We start from the raw sequence: 21,410 nt of genomic DNA on the forward strand, positions 1-21,410 counted from the left end.
GGAGCTTTGGGGCGACACTGTCTTGGTCTTGATGCACTGGTAAGCCCAGAAGCAGACCCAAAGTACTGGTATTGGGTGTTTTCACTTTGTGAAAATTTATGATTTATGTACTTTTTCATATGTATGCCGCACTTTAATAATAAGTTAGTGATACAATCTTTAAAAAGTCAATATTCTGTTTCCCTGTAGAAGGAAAGAATGGAAAAGTATATATAAACTGTTAGCCTGATTATCTCTGGTTATGAGGAATAGGAATAATTTAAATTTTCTTCATTTGATTTATCTCTATTTTCTAGATTTTTGACAACTATCCTGTAAAACTTTTGGAATAAAAAAATATTGTTTTAAGTAAACAAGGAAAATTTCTGGTGAGGAAGGGGTGCAACTAACTTTGATTTAACATTCCTGTGAGTAGTATTTTTATTTACCTAATTCCCAAAATAACCACTTGAAGAGTTTTCATACCATTTGTTGCCATTTAAGCATTAAATGAATTTCAAAGTGCTAAATCATGGACCCAAGTCACACACAGGACTCAGCACATAATTAAAAGAGACAGGATTTGAATCTGGGACTGATTCCCAAACCTGGGAAAAAATTAAGGAGAGGATTTAAGGATGGAGAAAAATTCTGGGACATAAATTTTAAACTGACCTATTAAGACAGGGGTCAGAACCAACCACCTTGAAAAATTGCCAAACAGGAAGCGAAAGATAAGATTTTTTATCACACAAGAGGTTAGTATAGCTTGAAATTTAATCAGTAGCCTATGGATTCTTTAATGTAGCTTATTGGGAAGAGGTTATATCTCGATTTTTTTGACTCATCACTGGATGTCTTCTCCAAACAAAGATGAATAAACCAACATTTGTGCATGATCCTGGGAAGTCTGTTTCAAAGATACTACTTACTCTGTATAAAGTTTTTAAATTTGTTTTTGCTTTTATTTATTTGTTTATGTACTTATTTATCACTTCATCTAGTAGCCCCACATTTCCCCCTCTTTTTCCCCTAAGAATGTTACCCTATTTTGGGCGGACATTTTACAGTGACTCATTATGTTGGACATGAGGCAATTCATGTAACTGCCAAATTTGGAAGAATTAAATGACCAAAAGCAGATAAAGATTTTAAGTGTCTTCTGCAGAACTGAGCAGAGAAGTTTAGAAGGGGACGGTGGATTCTGGTGAATACAAGAAGGGGAAGGTGTTAAGTACTTCAGTTTTAAAACAGACAAAACTAGAAACTGTTGGCACGTGACTTTGGCTAAATGCCTTGAACTTGTTCCTGTGTGAACCAGGTGTAAAGTGGCATAAAAATGACATCTACTGGACAATGCAGACTCTATATTTGACTTGAGGTGCTTTGGATAAATGATGTCTTTATTAGTTTGGGCTGGGACAAAAAGGATACAGTTGGCTGCAAAAAGATGTTTTAAAGGTTCATCCTGTTTTTTCTCCCACAATTTTTTTTCTACCCATGTGGCCATTTCACAGTTTATTGCTGCGTTCTTAAGGGCTTGTGAAGCTGACTTTTAATAATAATAATAATAAACGCTGATATTTTGTTTCGGTAGGAAAGGGCACAAAAGGGAAAAACATGTTTCCTAAATAGTAACTTCCATGGTATTTTTCCTTGTTGGAAAACAAATAGTTCTGCAGATGTGGCACTGCCTTTTCTATCTATTTTTAAATGTACCAGTATTTGTTTCTTTCTTCCTGGTGTCCCTGAAATTACAGATGCTGGGAAAACAGGGAAAATTCAGGAAAATATAATTTATAAGGTTGATGTTAACTTATCAAAAATTCCAGAATTCCAGTATGGTTAAACAAGTGGATTTTGAGTGATCTAAAAATGGATGGGTTTTGGTGATTCTTAGAAATCAACAGGACTATTGAAGAGTTAGTGATGTCAAACAAATGTTGTTTTAGCAAAATGTAAGATACGTTTCAAATATCTCAAGATATTAAAATTTCCCTTCTTAATGAGTCTCTATCGGTCACCCTATTTAAAATTGTAACTTTTCTTAATATTCAATATTCTCCACCTCTGCTTCATTGTTCTCCGTAGTGCTTACTGTCCCCAGACACACTGTCTGATTAGTTTGTGTGTTCCTCTGGAATGTAAGCTCCACAAGGAAGGATTCTTTCCCTTCTCCTACTCTATTCTCTTAACTCTCATATCCCCAGCACTTAGAACAGTCCATGGTACATACAAGGTGCTGAAAGAAAGCATATCTTTGTGAAGATATTAAAATCCAGGGTGAATGATAACATGGTTATTTGGATGGAACCATCAGAACCAATGCCTGATGAGAACCTTCAGGAAGGTTTCAGGTGTACTGAGTCACTTAGAACTTTGATAATTCTCAGTGGAGTCTGGTTGAAGACAAAAAAGGTAGGCTTAGGAAATTTTTGATGAACCTAAGCTAGGAAGAATAGCCATACAATGACAAAACCAACTTTAGTTTAATTTTGGGGGGCTAAAATGATGGGTTCAAGCAAGAAAGCTAGAGAATAATAGAAAAAAAACAGTCTTATTTATTTTAACTGAAAGAGCTATATAGCAAGTGAAGAATTTATTTAACTTACTCAGACCTGCACTTTTCTCTTCTGTATTAGATGGACTTAACTAGACTTCAGGTATCTTGTAGGTACTGAGATTACTTGATCTTCTGAAGCTAAGGGACCAAGCAGCCAAATTAGCAGGCAGAGTGGACATCTCAGCAGATAAAGAGGGAAAAGGGGCAGAGGTGGCAGTTATGGGAGCTGGAGGGACAGGTGCCTCATAGGTAGCAAGTCATGGAGGCAAGGGTCAGTAGTGGTTGAAGGGGTGATTTTGGCTGGGCAAGCTGAGATGGAGCCACAGGAGGAAGAAACAGAAGAGGAAGAGGGTGGGGAGGGCAAAGGAAATATTTCTTGTGTTCCTTCTTATGCTCTTGAGGTGGCTCCTCCCCCTCCCTATCATTTCTGTATTGATAGGAGCACTCATGATCTGTAGGGAATAAAGCGAAACCAAACCAAACCAAATCCGCAAATCTCAAATGAAGGTAGGCATGGACTCCATGAGCAAATTGGAACAATTGCCATCAGGTAAGTTTGTGCTACTGTTTCAAGATTGAAGTCAGAGAACACATCACCACGTGGGCTGGCATTTCTATATCTGATAAAGAACCACCACTCAAGTGGAGCAGCATCAGATTTTATTAAGGTAGCCATTGCATGTAGAGGTTACGTAGAGCAGTTGTTCTAAACTTGAGTGGGCAGTAGAGTAGCCTAAAGGGCTTGTTAACATGGATTGGGCCCCACCTTCAGATCTAGGTGGCCGAGGGTAGGACCTAAGAATGTGCATTTCTAATAGGTCCTCTGTTGATACTGATGCCGCTGGCCCAGGGACCACCTTCGAGACCATTGTTTCAGGCTGTGTTCTCAGGGTGCCTGGCCATGGAGTGAGTGGGGCAGAAGTCCACAGGCTGCCCGGGCTGGCCGTCACACAAAGGAGCCCCTGCAATCCTGCTTTGAGGGTTTAAGACTCTGCTGTGTTTAAATATGGAAGATGATGCTGAACTCATTATCAATAGAGCCCTTGACCTCTTTTCAACTGGGAGAAAGGGGCTCAATGAGGGAAACATAGGCTTTGGGCAAAGTTCTCTTTGGTAGGTCTGCTACCCTTTCTCAGTGAAGAAAAAGGGAGGAAGACTGTTGGCCCCCTCAAGTCCAGACTTAGATTTCTAATTTTTTAAAAAATTTATTTATGTTAGTCACACACACACACACACACACACACACACACACACAGAGGCAGAGACACAGGCAGAGGGAGAAGCAGGCTCCATGCGCCAGGAGCCCGACGTGGGATTCGATCCCGAGTCTCCAGGATCGGGCACTGAGCCAAAGGCAGGCGCCAAACCGCTGCACCACCCAGGGATTCCCCAGACTTAGATTTCTAGACCTTGCATTGGCTCTAACCAGTTGCACGGTCTCAGACAAATCATTTAATCTCCTGCATACTGTCTTCTCATCTGTAAAATGAGAATGTCAGGCTAGATGATGTTTAAGATCTCTTCTGGCTCTCAAATTCGTTTTGTATTATTCTAAGTCAGAGGAGGTATTTATATCACAATGGCAAATGGACCAGTTTATCTTTGGGGTAATTGAGTTGGCTTTGGAGAGTTGTTCTTTCTCGGTGAAGGAAAGTCTCAGTGACCCAAATTTTCTCTGAAATCGTATGCAAGGTCTCTAAGATGCTAACGCAGTATTCAATGATCGGCTTTATCCTTTCCTTTTTTTTCCTTTCTGATGTCAACGACTCCTTGACAAAAATCTAAGTAGTTTGTTTTTAGTTCAGAATAGAAAACCTGTCATTTTTGGGGAAAAGGTAATAAAAATTAGACCCATTCGTTGGTACTCAGTCCCATCACCTGCTCTTGTTGTTTGTGTGTTTTGCCACCAGATAGCAGAATTACTCTTGTTATAATCTTTTTTTGACTTAGTTGGGTTTGCTTTTTAGCAACTCTTTAACAGAGAAATGAGAGAGAGGAAGTCCTCCTTAACTTGTTACCTGAGAATAATTCGTACTGGAGGAAAAAGCTTCTGCAAGTGCATCCACTTAAAAATGCTGGCTGAAATGTGGTCAGGTAAAAATGGCTTGCGTGGGCTTTTATCATGACCAGTAAAATTAGGAATTATAAAAATATGTTCAGCTGCTCATACTTTTTTTTTCAGCTGCTCGTACTTTTAATCAAATTTAGATTTTATTTTCAACTATACCAAAAAATGTATCCGGTGTTTTTCTTTTGGGCAGAATCCAGTTCGTGCTCTTTCTGTTCAGCTCTGTCTCCTGGAGGAAGAGTTGCTGTCTTGGCTTATTTGCCTCGTATGATTATATAAGAAATCATTTTTTGGAATTATTTAAAGACTATCAATTTTTGCAAGGGTATCCCCTGATTCTTTGATACTTGAATCGATCTCTTTGAAAACATTTGTTGTGTCGTCACACTTGTTGATATTTCTCTTCTTTGTTGACTAGCTTAACACTTTCTGATTGTTTTGGTTGTTGGCTTTGCCTGTCGTATAGTCTTATGAGAGCACTTTCTTTGACTTCATGGAATCCTGGATTTTTTTGTCAAGTTTACAATTTCATTTTTTAAAGGCACATGAACCCAAAATACGGGGCAATGTAGTGTTAAGGAAAAAAGAATTGTTTTTCTAGGAGAAGCTTTATTCATGTTGCATTTACATAATCAGTCTAAAATTAATGTGTGTGTGTGTGTGTGTGTGTGTGTGTGTATGTGCGTGCGCACGCTTGGGGTTGTTACCATTTATCGAAAGCATACAAAAAGCCTGTGTCAGTGAGATTTTGCTATAAATATATTGTATAAGAAGCCAGTGCCAAACTCAGTGGTTTAAAGCAACCATCATTCATTCTCCTGGATTGGTAGGTTGTCTGAGTTTTGATTGATACAGTGAGTTTGACTAGGTTAAGGATTTTTGAATGAGGATTAGTTTTGTAAGAGGTCTATTCATTAGGGAATTTCTTGGTACAATAGATTTTCCTTTTATGAAGCAAACCTCAACATCTTCTGGTTCTGATCCTGGTTCTGCTCCATGCAAACTATGTTATCTTGGACAATTTACTTAACCTTTATTTGTTAAATGGGGGTAACAGTAATACCAGTTTCATTCATTTTTATGAGGACTGAATGTGATAATGAACCTAGTACGTATGGAGTAGTTACTAATCTTTAGCTTTCCTTGTTATTAAGAGAAAAAGTACCTCTGATTATGATTAAAAGGTCAATGAATTGGGCAGAGGGGGAGGGGAAAACGTGGAGTTGGAGCAAGAGGTAGGGTTTGAATTTATCCTCAGTTCTCTCATGCTATAAATCAAGGAAGCTGGTAGAACCAGGATTTCACTTTATTTAATAAGTACTTACACAGCGCCATTTATTATGTGCCAGACTCCTTCCAGGAGCTAATGAATATTAACTCATTTAAAGCTCATATCAACTCTAGGATACAGATATAATTATTTTCTCCCTTGTATAGATGAGAATATCCAGACCCAGAGAGGTTGTGTAGCTTCCCAAGGTCACACAGCTAGTAAATGGCAGAGCCGGGATTCAAATGCATGGCAATCTGGCTGCAGAGTTTGTGGTCTTTTTTTTTTTTTTTTTTTAAGATTTTATTTATTTATTTGACAGAGAGACAGAGATACAGAGAGAAAGACAGAGAGAGAGAGAGAGAAAGTGCAATCAGGGGAACGTCAGAGGAAGAGGGAGAAGCAGCAGACTCCCCACGGAGCAAGGAGCCTTATGCAGAGCTCGATCCCAGGACCCTGATATCATGACCTGAGCTGAAGGCAGACGCTTAACTGAGCCCCCCAGTTGCCCCTAGAGTCTGTGGTCTTAAGGCTGGAGGTGCTTTTCTGTCACAGGGAGCAACACAAAGGAAGCCAGGCTGAGGTGAGATATAGTCCTGAATATAGATATTTAATTTATATACTATGTTTTGAGGATTTGACTTCATTGTTTCCTTCTGAACTGAAGGATTTGAAGCAGAACTCTGTTCTGTGTCCATTTTGTCTTGTGGCCTCTCTGGAGCTTATTCCAGGATGGGAAGAGACCCCGAGCGCTAACTGCAGGCTGCTGGAGAATCACTTCCCGAAGACGTGAAGCCTTCCTGGGCTTGCCCACTTCTCATTCTCCTTCACATGAGGCAGAGAATCAGGATCACCCCATCAGGCTGCTTTTGCTCTTGAGTAATAGAATGTTTATTGCTAACTTAAAGGATATAGGATGAGTGAAAACAAACTGGGTTTTACATCTGGCTCTAGCCCGTGCAAAGATAAACACACCATGCTAATAAATCTCCCATACTAAAAATATATCCACACGGGGCAAAGGATGATGTTTGTAAATCTAATTGAATTGAATTTCACTTTTGTGCCTTTTGGGGGGCATAGTTCAAGCACGAGGAGTATGCAGCTCTGAAACACGATCCTGTGGGTCAGCATTACAGGTAATTGCCCATTTTAGCTCTAAGATGATGACTTATAATAAACTTAGTTGAGGCTCTGAAATGCTCAGTCATATAAAACTGCAATCGTCACGGGCAGGCTCGTCACCATGTGCAGTGATGCTCAGTATTTGGAATTATGTATTTTTATTTGGTTTTGTTTGTATCTCAGCTCAAGCGGCTCTCTGATCCAACAAAGATAGGGTGATTTTATTAAAAATTTAACATGTATCTCATAGCAATATTTACTTTAATGTGGTAAATCAAGAAATTCCTCCTTTTCTGAATGAGATATGTTGGTAAGATAAACTCAATGCTCTAAGATAAATATTAACTTTATAATGAAAACTAGAGAATGCCTTGTCGGGTACATTGTAGCTGTATTTCTCTAAGGAGATGGAAGCCATCCGTGCTTCTTGCTCTACCTTGTATGAGAGGGAATGGTTTAGATTTTAATCCTTAATTATCTGTCCGAGCTCCTTTTATAGTGACATCTCATCCTGTGTGTTCTTCAACTTCTCATTTTAAAAATATTGAATATGTTTGCTCATGCAAAAGACTAGCTGCTTCAAGAATTATAAAAAAGTACAACCAGTTACACACAGTAGTCCATGGAGGAAATGTTAACTTTTGTAGGTAAAATTCATTAGTGAAAAGGAGATTTTGAAAATCTCGAAGTTAAAAAAAAAAAAAAAAAAAAAGCTCTTATAGGGACTCTGGTGAACACAACCAAAAATCCAATTAGAGAATGTTTGAGTAGAGTTCAAAGGACACCTGTGATAGTTTTGATAAAGTTACTGCCCTGGAAAGAACTGAGATATACTACTTTTCACCACGGTGATTGTCCATGTATGGGTACCTTCACGCAGTGGCACCAGTCATGAATCCTGTAAGTGACCTATTAATAACCGCAATATGAATGAAATGTGCTGCCTAGAAAATGAGGTTGCCTGGCTCTCATAAAATACCATTTTCTTTTCATAATTTACGGGATGTGTTGTCCAAGGAGATGAAGTATTTCATGTTGGTCAGTTTGGGCTCTGCATAGGCCTAATACCATGTGGAATATTTTTAATGGTTGACTGATAAAACATTGTTTCCTGCAACTCAGCCCTTTTCTGATTACAAACATCAAGGCTACAAACACAATTTCTTACTCGGTTTATCTCTTGAAGAGTTACAAATACTATCAGAGACCTAAATAAAGCAACCAAGCAAGATTTTCGTTGGTGTTATTTAACCTGTGAACGATTCGGAATTAAAGGCGTGGTCCTTGCTTTCAAGAGGCTGATAGTCTTGAAAGCAGAAGGTTAATTCCCTGTAAACATTATTTTGATTAACCACTTTGAACAATTTTTCTCATACTTAATCATACTCAGAGATAGACAAGCTTCTAATCTTTCCATGAGGCTTATGCATGCTGAGTTATTACTAGTGGAATGCATGCAGTGGGAAGAGGGGAGGGGAGATGCTTGGATTACTTGGAGGTCATCCACTGTGCACAAGAGGGAAATTTTCCACCTTTTAAAGTATCATTTATATGTTGTCAAAAACACATGGATGCTCATATGATATCCATTCTTTGAGATTTGCAAGGTGCAGGACAGAACGTAAGTCATACACGCAAGTTTATAAGAAATCTATACGAAAGAATGTTGCAAAAATCCATTTGACATCCTGCCTGTGCTTGGCCTTCGTTTCTCCTTTGGCACACACCGGCTCCTCTCTGCCCATGCTGTTTGCTGCTTCTTCTATGGCGGGGCAAATATTGGCAAATCTTTTTGGCTTTTCAATCCCAAGCCTATTAAAGTTATGAGGAGAGTGGTTGGGGTCTCAGACAGGATGAGATACAGGAGGACTCAGAAGAGCGCATGATGTGCTCTCTTCTATCTGTGCTGGGTTTTGGGTAGACACAGGAAGTGAAGAGATTTGGGCTCACAGACAAGTGAAGAGATGTGGGCTTACAGAATTGTGACTGGCAAGGTTGGAAGGGGGCTGGGCACACTCACCTGGTGATGTGAGGACTCCCCGTATGGCAAATCTGTCTCTTAATTGGGGTTTATGTTTGTCTTTCAGTCTTCACGATCATACCCTGAGCTCTCCTTTGGAAAAACGTATTTGTCATTTTGTAGGTCAGACAATAGTCCAACATCAGCAATTTCAAATGGTTCCGGTGGAATATAATGTGCTGCTTGAGCTGGACAGAGGCTGAATTTTCCCCACCATCTCCACCCCTCTCCAGCAGTGTGAATTTGGATAAGTCTTGTAATCTCGATTAGTCTTACTTTTCATGGAAAGTGGGGGCAAAACATACACTTTCTCATAGGGCTGCTGGGAATATGAAATTATCGATAAATAACACATACGTATTTGTGCAATGTAGTAAATACACTTTAAGCGGTGTCTATGACATTTCTTATTTATTGCTTAGATTTCTGAGTCTAGCACCATCCATGCTTACACTAGTCACTCAATAATGTTTGTAGAATAAAAAAACACCAAGTTGAAGCCTATGTTATGGTAAATGCCCAACAAATACTTACTGCATGAGCGAGTGGTTCTTGTCCTAGATCAAATGGCCCAGAGAACCACCTGGGAGTTACTCATCTCAGAGTTAGCTCTGAGGATTCCAGCCTGCGGGAGCTCTACTTCAAACAGGGATTCTCATGAAAAGCAAATCAAAAGTGAATTTGAAGGAGAGGCAAAATACATTGTTTCTTATTAGGCTTGCTGTTTGATTTTCATTAGGCATCCTGCCTGATTCTTATTAGGACTGCCCTGATTTCTTTTAGGTCCTGGTCATTTAGGGTCAGTGCTCACGTGCTATATAATGATGTCATTATTTGACTTTATTACATACATGATGTAGGTAATGATTCAGGGTTTATTCCAGAAAATAATCCTAAGCACCTAATGCTGATTGGTTTAATGATACAAAAACTAATTTGGAAAGAATGGAAGGTTTCCTGGGGCACAGCTGATGATGTGAATGTGAAAAGGCTTCATTTCCCACATTTAAAGAATGGAAACAACATGCAATTACGTGTTCTTCGATGAGGTGTTTTCTTTGAAATGGTAGAACTTGGAAACTGTCCATATGAGAAAGGTGGAAAAATTTAAGCAACTGTGCCAAGGTCAGTTTTCCTTTTTTATTTCCTTTATTATTGTTATATTTATTCTTGGCTATAAACATATGCTTTCTCACTTTTTTTTTCTCTTTCTTTTAATATGAAAACCTAATGGGGAGACTGATGAGATTGGCCAAGTCTGTGAAATGAAAATGAACTTTGTAATTTTGTTTATCAGCTTGGGGTCAATGACATAGAAATTCTGTAAGTTATAAATGTAAATATGAACATGAATTCCATGTGCTGAATTCATTCATGCAGAAGGCGGGCCCATTCCACTCCTTGCCATCACCCACCTCCTACCAGTTAACAATTAGCTAGTTAAATAAGCCACGTTGGGGTTCTTTGTGTCTGTTTTACTCGGCACCCTGTGGTGCTTATCCAAGCTCTTTAAGAGAGATTTGTGCTTGGATCTGATCCTTGTGATGCATTAAGAAAGGTGAGAAACTGGCCATTTCTTCCTTTTAATGCTTTTCTTTGGGACGGGATGGAATAGGAGCGCACATCGAGTGACCCTAGTCACTCACTCCTAGACATCATTTCAAGTACCAACTGCACTGACTGAGCTTTTAAACTGGCCTTAATTAGGTGAGTAAATTCCCCACTCTCTATCATTTTAATTTTCTGAATCACCTTTATCTCACAATGCCTGATTTCTACCCACTCACTTATCCACTGCTTGCAGTTACGTACTCTTACGAGGTGTTGTTTAATAAACAGGAAAAAGACTAGCCCTTTTGACACTTAATCTCATTAGTTCCTTGTTCTTACTCGTTCTTCCATTTTTTTGCCATGGAAATTTCCCTCATCAAGGTTATGTTTATACTGGAAAGGGGAGATTATAAATATGACAGTTGAACATAAGGACATTGTGAGTTGTTTCTTCTATTCAATTATTTTCCTCCTCTGAGGAGGCATGATCTGCATCTCGTCTCGCATATCCTTTACCAGATGCCACAATGGCTTATTCCCCAAACTTGATCAATTCCCTTCTTACTGGTTTTTAAGCTTGATGTTCTGTCTCTGTTTGTGTTTGTCAAAAATTAGTTTTGCCCAATTTCTATGTCTGTTCTTAAGTGCTATAGGACAGAAAGCCAAGTGAGCCTAATGGAGAAAGGAGAACAGAATCAGGAAGGCTGAGTCCAAGCCCTGAACCTCATTGATTTGCTGGATGCCCTTGGGCCAGACTGGACCATTTATGTCCCAGGGTCCTCATATATACAATGAGAAGTGGGGCATCCAGGGTCATTTCTGTTGGAGCGTGGGTATTTCCTCACCTATACAATGGCCATACTAATAACATCGGCCTTATGGAGATTCAGGATTAAATCAGATTTTATGTATATGTTCTACATGGTGTCTGTCCTAGAATAAGAGCTCACTAACTCAACAATAGCGAACCTTGCAATGGAGCTAATTGGATCCACTCCTCTGTCTAGCTTATGTTCCCAACTAAAATTCTTTTCTTCTATGGAAAGAGTCAGGGGAGGGGACAATGAGGGCAGATGGGGAAAAGAGTTCTCAAGGAAGTAAGTCCCTGACGGGGTGGCCCCTGGATTCCCAGGATCCTTCTAGCCCAGTCACCTTGGATCAGACCAGCAAAAACAGCTTCCAACTAAGCAGCAGAGTCCTAGAATCACTGCTGCTTAATCTTGGGAGTTCCAACCAGCCAAAATGAGTAGAGTCAGTGTGTAAGACAAAGTGGGCCACTCCTTGCAGACAGCAGCCAGCAGCCTCTGAAACAGGATGGGTTTGGCTGCCAAACCTGGGATTACCCAGCTGGCTTTGTAGGCTCATCCCAGAGTCCCTTGGCTCATCGTGCAATGACATGACCCTGCATTTTGTAAATTTCAAGTTTTTAGACCACATTTATCATAGTTAGATTATTTCTGGGTGAAATATATTTACTAATATATTTAATATTGGTTTCTTTCTTTATGTCATGCCTTGTGTCTTAGATTTAGAATCACTTAAGACCGTTTTGGTTTCAAGTGATAGAAGTTTATCTCTGACTGACTTTAGCCTTAGAGGATTTATTATGTTAGATATTTGAAAATTCAGGCCTAGCTGCCTCCCAGGGACTCAGAAAAAGTTAATTAGAGCTTGGTTTTTTCTTCTTGTTTTTGCCACACCCCTTGTCAAACCTTTCTTGTCTGTGGATTAAAGTCTCAGACAAACTCTTACCTTGTTGTGGCCTTGGTAATTCTAGTCCTTTACTCAACCAACTACAAATCTGGCAGATATAGAATTTTTCTTTGGTAATTGTGTCTCACTCTACTGCCTAGGGCCACATGACCCCTCCCCCAATCAGTTCATCCAAGGGGATGGAATATGATTGTTCAATCCAGTCGCTGCCCCACTCCTAGTTTGAGGTCATCCCTACCTGAAGCCAGTGGACAAAAGTAGGGACAGACTCGTATTCCAAAAGGAAAGAGGATTCTTCTACCACAGTCCTCCAAAGAAGAGGGAGTCAATGCTGGACAGTCAGAAAGAACAGATGCTCGTCACAGATCTCTTTACTGGAATTTGGAGCTTCACAACAAGAAAAAAAAATGCATTCAATTGTTCACTCGAACATTTAGCATAAATCCTAGTTTCTAGATTGAATGCCCTGCAGATGCTGGCATTTAAAGTGGTAATTATAAACATGGAAACCTGCTTGTGGTATAATGATAGGTAGAAAAACAGAATATAAATCTTATGTTCATAGAGGTCACAGTTACATAGATAAAATCTGGAAGGGATGTTTAAAGTGAAAATAGTTTAGATTAGAATGTTTATGGATACTTTTTCCTTTAAAAATACTTTCAATTTGTTTCTATGACTTTTAGTTAAAGAAAAGAGAAAGTTCAGTGAATGAAAGTTGACCTCATTAGATAGGAATGTGGTACGTGTGTGTGTGTGTGTGTGTGTGTGTGTGTGTGTGTGTGTGCAGATCTTCTTGACAACATGACAACTGCCTTTAGCATATTAGTAGTAGTTTTGAGAAGGATTCCTGTGTCCTTCATACCATAGTGCCTGGGTCAAATGTTCCACTTTCTCTTTTACTCAAGACTGGCCCTGCATTTCACTGATTTTATACATTACCGAGATAATACACTTTTATTCAATCTTACTAGATATTACTAGATATTAATCCTTCACATTTTCTAAACTTGATATCCCTCACTTTGATTTCTGTTTTCTTCCATGACATTGAATGAAATTAGCCAATCGCTTCCCTCTACCTTTGCTTCAAGGTTGCATTACTCTGTGTGAGTCCTGCATTAGGGGCGGTTGGGGATAGGTGACCCAGGATCAGAATGGCTACTCCAGCAATGCCCCCAGGTTCCTGGGATCTTTACACTTTTTTCATTCTGCCATCTTAACTTAAGAGTTATACTTGAAGTCTTGCCTATTATTTTTTTTGGCTATAATATTTAGCTATTTATTTATATTTAGGGTAGCTAAACAGGTCATTACTTATTTTGAAGAAAAAAGAAGACAAGTCAACTGATTTTATGAGTAAGCCATTCCAATATTTAAGAACTAAATTGCTAGGAGATATATGCTTTTATATTATCCAAACTATTTTTGTGAAGTAGTCTATGCTATTTTTTTCTGGGAAAAGGAAGAGATCTTTTGCTAGAGGGAAGAGACCTAAAGAGACCTAAAGTTTGTTATTATCTGTGGTCTCTATATTATCATCTTCACGTTGAATCTTAGCCTATGTTTCTTACCCACAGTTAGTCTCATGAATTCCCCTCATCTGTCCTCAAAATCTATCTCTGCATGTATAGATGTGACAGTGGCACTTTGATAGTTGTGCTAAAACGGGGCTCCACTGCCTCCCCAGGTGTCTAACTGTGGCCTAATCACTCTGAGTCTTAGTTTTTTCAGCTAAAAAAGGGATCATTGTGTCTACTTTTCATGGCTGCTGAGTGCTGTTGAATGAAAAGTATTGGATTGATTATAGAGAATTGCTTGTGTCTGACTGATGAATTTAAAAGGAAGTTTCATGTGGTTCAAGCTAACATTTGTAAGGTCTAATCACCATGCCATAGGCGGTGGCTCCATAAACAGTATTTGTTATAGTGATAGTGGTAGGAGTTTCATACTTGGCAATAAGGAAAATAAGATGTTGACTTGGCAGTTGCAATACACAGAGCCTCTCTCTAGTTCAAATCAAGTTAAACAGGACAGTTCATCCTGGCTCTAGGCCAGACTGAGGCAATATTCAGTGGCAAGGAGCTCTTAGCTCCTTAGCAAGTTGGAGGGTGCAGGGGAAGCCTTGTCTTGAATGAAAGACATCCAAGCCTTCAGTCTTGGATGAAAGCTTTGAGCAGTAGGTAGATGAGGGCCTCTCATGAGTTATTCCTCATCATACTAAAGCTATAGAGTTCTCCCTAACTTTCTCACCCCAGCAATATCAGGGTCAAAGGCACTTTAGGGATCATTTATGTGTATTTGTGCTTTGAAGGAGTCAGGGGGTGTGTGTGAGAAACTTTTATGGTTCTTGCTCTACACAGATTCTTTTGATTGAATTATCACAGAGGTAGTGAAAGAGAATCAATTAGTAACTCTGTTCAGAGAGGAAAAATTGTGCTTACAGTTTGAATATTTGCAGACAGAAAGACTGAGACCTTTTCTATGTTAGAATGTTGAATCAACTTGGAAGGGAATTGGCTATCATGTGATGGAGAAAGGAACTGTGGCAGATAAAGTAGGGAGGACCGGATGTGGGATAAAAGCACCAGATCTAAAAACAGAGATGCAACCTGAGTGTCTGTTGATTAGTGCTTCCATAGCTCCCCAAGACAGAAGGGCTGGTCATTAACATCAAACCTACACTGCAGTGATGCTTGAGTTGGCTTGTAATTATATGCACATTTAAAATTAACTGTTGGGAAAGCTCTTTGTGGGTTTTTGTTCTAAATGACTTTACAGCTTTTTTTTTTTCCCTCAAGGTTCTGTTTTGAAAGAGGTATACTCTACAGATAAACTCAGCCCACATTTGAGGTTAATATCCAGGTGTATGCTCAATCTACACTCCTCTGTCTCTTCAAAAGACTTCTCAATTCATTGATTAATGTCAGTGATCAGAGGCTAAAGTCAAGAGTTATAACAATGATTGAGTGAAACCATAAAAACAATCATTAATAACAAGTTGACAGTCTAGTTGCAGGGGTGTATTGGGGCATACACTTAGGCACCCAAGAGGAAAAGGGATGGATGTTGGACATGGATAAGGAACAGAGGTGAGGGAAACTGGGAGTCCTTTTTCTTGCCACGTCTCTTTATCTATAAAGCTTTGTCAAGAAAAGACTGAAAATAGAAGAAGAGGAACCCAGAGAAAAATACCGTTTTCTCCCCACCTCGAGACCTTTGATCTGTTTGGTAAAGAGCTTTTTTTTACCGATACCTCATTTGACTCATATAACAACCTAAAAATGTAGACTGAATAAAAATAATTAATTTCATGTGACAGATGAATAACTAAGACTCAAGAATATTTAGTGATTTGCCTAGTTTGAGCTTAGATTGTAACTTAGGTCTTCCATCTCCCGGTATGCTTCTGCTTTTGCTAAGGCATTTATTCATTGTGCATTCTTTGACATTGAACTACTCTTTTTGTTACTTTGTGCTATTAATGTCTATTAAAAGGAAAATTGGAATCTGGGCAGTGGAGCAGTATAGGATTAGAAATCAAACAATATATGTCTAATTAATTCAATGAATACTTGATTAATATTTGGCAGTTGCATTTTCATTACAATATAATTAATTAGAATTTCTAGATAAACAACTTCACGCAGTTGCTGTGAGAATTAAATGTGATAATGTATGTGAAAGTGTCTACCACAGTGACTGGCAGTTAGAAGGGACTCAATTAGTTGAATTTGAATCTTATCAAGACTAATTTTCATGAGGATTTCTTTGAGGTAAAACTTTCCTTTAGGATAGAGCACTAAAAATGGAGAAATACCATTTAATGTTATCATTAGTTAACGAACTTCTGAAAAGTGAGCCTCAGGATTTCAATTTGGAATTTATATCTGTATACCTCATCAGAATCTCAAATTCAGCATCTCCAAATTGTCATGTCCCCCCCACCCCCCATGATTTGTTTTCTCTCTGAATCCTTCCTTTTGCTAGTGGTCAGCCAGGCTCAAAGTCATGAGTCTTCTCTTTTTTCAAAGCCAGCCACCAAATTCTTCCAAAATTTTATCTGAAATATTCTATTTTGTCTTTTTTTTCCCTCTATTTCTCCTAATATTAATTTACCTAGGTTTATGTCAACTCATAGGAAAATTGCTATCTCCGAAATGGTCTTCATCTCCTTGATCTTGTCCACATTAAAGACCTTTCTTGAATTAGTTTTCCTAATACCCCATTTTTGTTATATTAATCCTGTGATTAAGAAATTTCCAGGCAAAAAAAAAAAAAAAAAAAAAAGAAATTTCCAGGCTTCCCAATACCTCATGTACCAAGTCTAACATCCTTTTGATTTTCAATTACCTTTATAATGTAGCCTCTCTTAAGTTTTCTAAACACTATCTTAAGTCTCATTTCATCCAGAAGCATGAAAATCCAAGCCTACATTTGGTACCTATTTTCTTTTTCTTTTTCTTTTCTATTTTCTTTTAGTGTTTACTTAGGCACTGTTCTATATTGTTTAAGAATTGCCTGCCCAAGCTTTATTGAAGTATAATTGACAAATAAAGGTTGTATATAGTAAAAGTATACAATTTGATGTTTTGATATACATTTACATTATAAACTAATCATCAAGCTAATTAACATTTCCATCAACTCACATAGTTGTCATTTTCTTTTTTTGTGTGTTAAGAACACTTAAGATCTACTCTTTTAGTAAATTTCAAGTATAAAATACAGTATTAACTATAGTCACATTAATCTATAGAATTTATTCATCTTACATAATGGAAAGTTTGTACATTTTTGACCAATGTCTCCTCATTTCCCTATCTCCCCACCCCTGGCAACTACCATTCTACTCCCTGCTTCTATGAGTCTAACTACTTTAGATTTCACATATATGTGAGATCATACAGTATCTGTTTTTCTGTGTCTGGCTTATTTCACTTAGTAAAAAGTCCTCCAAGTTCATCCATATTGTTACAAATGGCAAGATTTCCTTCTTTTTTATGGCTGAATAATATTTCTATATGTATTGATTCCTATGTATATTTATATAAATATATATTGGATATATATCAGATATATATATTGGAGATATATATATATATCACATCTTCTTTATCCATCCATCTGTTGGTAGATATTTAGGTTGTTTCCATGTCTTGGCTATTGAGAATAATGCCTCCACAAACATGGAAGTGCAGATATCTCTTTAATATACTGAGTCCATTTCCTTTGAACATATACATAGAAGTGGGATTCCTAGACAACAAAGTCGTTCTATTTTTAATTTTTTGAGGAACCTCTATCCTGTTTTCCATAATGGTTGTACAAATTTACATCACCACCAACAGTATACAAAGGTAAACATCCACATTTTCTCCACATCCTCATCAACACCTGTTCTTTTCTTTTTGATAATAGCCACAAGAATTGCTTCTTTTGTTTACTTTTCCATCTCAATTGTAAGCATCTTTAAGATAGAGAGTCCTCGTGCTATATGTTTGTGTTCCTAACATAATTTAAACCAGTCCTAAAAATATAGTAGTAACTCAATAGATATTTATTGAATTAAATTGAACTAATCTTTACTAATGGGATTTGGGGGTGTTAATAGTAAACTTACACAAAGTTGTCACCAGGTGGCGGTAAACATGGAAAAACTGCCTAATGTCTGACTTGTTTAATTAAAGAAAAAGAATGCTCTTTACATAATTTGTATGCAGTTTTAAATTATGATTTTATACTGTTGTTTTTTAACCTCTCCAGTTTTTTTAAATTGAAGTATATTCTGAATGATATAAATGCATTAGTAATTGTGTAATTGTTATGGTGGGGAAAGGTATTATATAATCTTTTGAAAATTAGAGATCTCAAGGGCATGATGTTAGATAAACGTATTTTAGGTTTAAAATGGAAAAAGAATGCCAATTTTTGTTGATGTTTTAAAAGGGGGAATGTGCCTCAAATAGTCAAAACTTCTCTGAAATTGGGAGCCAAGTAAGTTTTGTCATACGATGTATAGAAACCTTACCATAGTGTGATTTTTGGTGAAATTTCTGTCATTGGTCTTTTTCATGAATATTTATTTAAATCCCAATGGAAATCATTGCTCATCTGAAAGGGAGTTAACAATGCTTAATAGCCTCTTCTGATTTGATTGATGTTTTTGTCACTTTCCTTGAAGTAAATAGGTTCCATTAGCATACCAAATATGCTATCTGTCCTTTTACCTCCACAGGCACTTAACTGACCACTCACTTAAGATTTAAATATCCCACCTAGGGTTTTGTTGTCAGTTCAGGGTCAATTTTTACAGGAAGAAAAGGAAAGAGCTTTAACTACTTAGCTAGTGAGTAGTTTCAAAATGGAGGAAAAATAGTTTTCCTCATAGTAAGATTTACTTCATTTGGACTACTTATTTATTCTGTCTTCAAAGTGTCTACAATCCTGAAATAGCTAAGATCATTGAAATCAGTGAGTATTGAGCAAAAAGTAAAAAAAAAAATATTTGGAACGATTAGGAAGTGGTTAAAATGTTCAAGAAAGAGTCTCAAATCAAAGAGATGAAGATACTTTTTGAAACTAAGGCATGGCATACAGAAATCAGTAAGTCTGAGTGAAGGATGAACTCATACATATTCTTCTAGTATGTAAATAAATTCCAGGGAGACATATGTGGGATTGTGGTTACTTTTTCAAGCCACTAAAGTTCATAGTTAATTGAACAATGCGGAGTGGCCCACAAGAGACTTGAGACGACCCCAATTCTTCCAAGGCACTTGGGTACCATCAGATGTGGTCAGGGTCAATAAGGAACCAGAAGTGTTTTACAATCTTAGTTTAACATATTACACTCTTTCCCTTCATACTTTCCTTTCTGATCAGATTGCATGGAGAATCTGAATATGTTTGCAATGGTCATCTATTTGTGATCCTGGGCCTTGGTACTGTGATCAGGAAGGGGCTGCGGAGGAGTGTGAGAAAAAGTCAGGGAGAGTCCAGAGGGGCCCAATCAAGTTAGCGAAAAAGAGAGACTTTTGATGGATCTGACACTCTTGGGTGTGGAGAAACAAGGTTAAGTTCATTTATTTGAACAATTATAAAAGTTCTTAGTAGCACAAAACTCTTAAAAGACCTCAAAGCAATGAGTAAGTTTTTAATTACAGAGAAGCAGAATGGTTTGTGGAACAAATAACTCTGTGCTTCAGGTTGGAAGCCTTTGACTCCCAGGTTCTGATGCCTTAATGATGTAGACAATTTCTGAGTTAGTTCCTTTTTTAGAGAAAAAAAAAAAAAAGAAAACCCAAAAGCTGTGAGGACAATTGAATGATATAATCTAATAACTTTATAAATCATAAATTACCAATCAAATAAAGACTGCTGTTGAAATAAGTTTCTGGGTCCAAATTAGAGTTGTTCCTGCCTGGGATGCCACATCAGCAAACAGAAAATTAGATCACTCCCATGTCCCTGTAAATGCTCCTCTTGACCAGAATTGCAGTATATCCATACAGTCAACCAATCTGCCAATGCCAAGCCAACTCTGGGTCCTGTATTTATTTCCTTATTCCTTCTCAACACAAAGTTGACTCTGTGGGGCCCCAGCCAATCAGATAATTTGTGTTTCTCTCCTCCATGTTCTTTATTCTTTAGCCTGTAAGAGCTCCCTGTCTTCTGCCCCATTTCACAGTTCTGTGAAAGGAGACTGCCTGCCTGCCTCATCAAGTGGTAAATAAATTTTGTTTGTGTCATCTAAATTGTCCTCTTTAATCATTATTTAATACTACCATTTAAAAAATTCTTTATTTTGAAATAATAACTTCAGATTGCATTAAAGTTGCATAAATTAGTACAAAGAATTCTCATGTACCTTTCACTCTGATTCCCCAAAATGTTAATATTTTACTACATTTGCTTAATCATTCTCTCTTGTCTCTGTCTCTGTTTCTCTCTGGATACTTTTTATCTCAACCATTTGAGAATAAGCTATAGACATAATGCCTCTTTCCTCCTAAATATTTCAGCATGTATTTCCTAAAATCAAGAACATTATCTTGCATAATCATAGTACACCATAAGGAAATTAACAGGTAGCACGGTACTATTATTGCATTTAAGGGGCTTATTTAAATTTCACCAATTGCTTTCTAATATCTGAGATTTACTACTATTAAATGGCCAAATTGTTGGATACATTTATAAATAGTTATAAATGTACATCGGAACACATTTGATTCCTAGGTGTCAGAGAAAATGGAAAGGAAAAATAATGAAGAAAACAAGTGTAGTAGTTTTACTCTGAATAAAAGCCAACTTTTTTTTTTTCAACATTGCTCCTATAAATACTGTCTCTATCTTTGCATAGGTTGCCAGCAATGGAGAAGTGATCATGAATTATTCACTAATTCATACTTCATGAATTCAGTGAATGTTTATTGAATAGCCAATCTAGGCCAGATACTCTGCTAAGTGTTAGAAAAACTAAAATATGGTTTTTGCCTGAAAAGAGCTCAGAATCTGAGAAGATACTGTTTTCAATATAGATGAATAACTGAGATTCAGGAGGTTATGAAGGGGACAGAAGAGAAGGCAAAAAGAAATCTCCCCGTCACATGATTTTAGATGCAAAAGAGAGAATGTAACTTCATAAATTGTGTTGTTGACACACAGTTGGGACATGAGTGAAGGATCTTTTGTTTCCCTGGCAGAAGGAACACATACTTTTGAAGTCTGTAAATCTAGAAGTCATGTATTAACTCACTTTCTATTTCTGTATTTATTATTGAGAATTATGTACTTATCTGAATCAGTAGATAAGGATCTTAAAAAATTTGGATAAATATTATTTAAAAAATCACAATAAACAACTTAATAGACACAGAAGGCAAATTTTTAAATAAATTTTCACAGTTCTCTTTTGTTGTTGAAGCTAAGATAATCATTTCTTCTAATTAATTTTTCTTAGTTCATATATTAATTTAGGTAGAATATAGCATAAAAGGAGAAACATGCAAAATAATTTTTGACAATATATGCATTTCCACTAGTGAAACCTACTCTGGGAAATAAAAACATTCTAAAATAATCCATTTTTGCAAAGAACAGGCAAGAAACATGATAC

General features: G+C 37.4%; 1 long non-coding RNA gene across 1 annotated transcript in view; it reads left to right on the plus strand.

Moving 5' to 3' along the window:
* Positions 1-4,521: 4,521 nt before the first annotated feature.
* LOC140608379 (uncharacterized) overlaps positions 4,522-21,410 on the plus strand; it is an 88,873-nt gene continuing 71,984 nt past the window's right edge. The window contains exon 1 of the long non-coding RNA XR_012010394.1: positions 4,522-4,636. This is a non-coding gene — a long non-coding RNA (uncharacterized lncRNA). The remainder of the gene's footprint in view (positions 4,637-21,410) is intronic.

The sequence above is a fragment of the Canis lupus genome, chromosome 17 (assembly GCF_048164855.1).
Source record: "Canis lupus baileyi chromosome 17, mCanLup2.hap1, whole genome shotgun sequence".
NCBI lineage: Eukaryota > Metazoa > Chordata > Mammalia > Carnivora > Canidae > Canis > Canis lupus.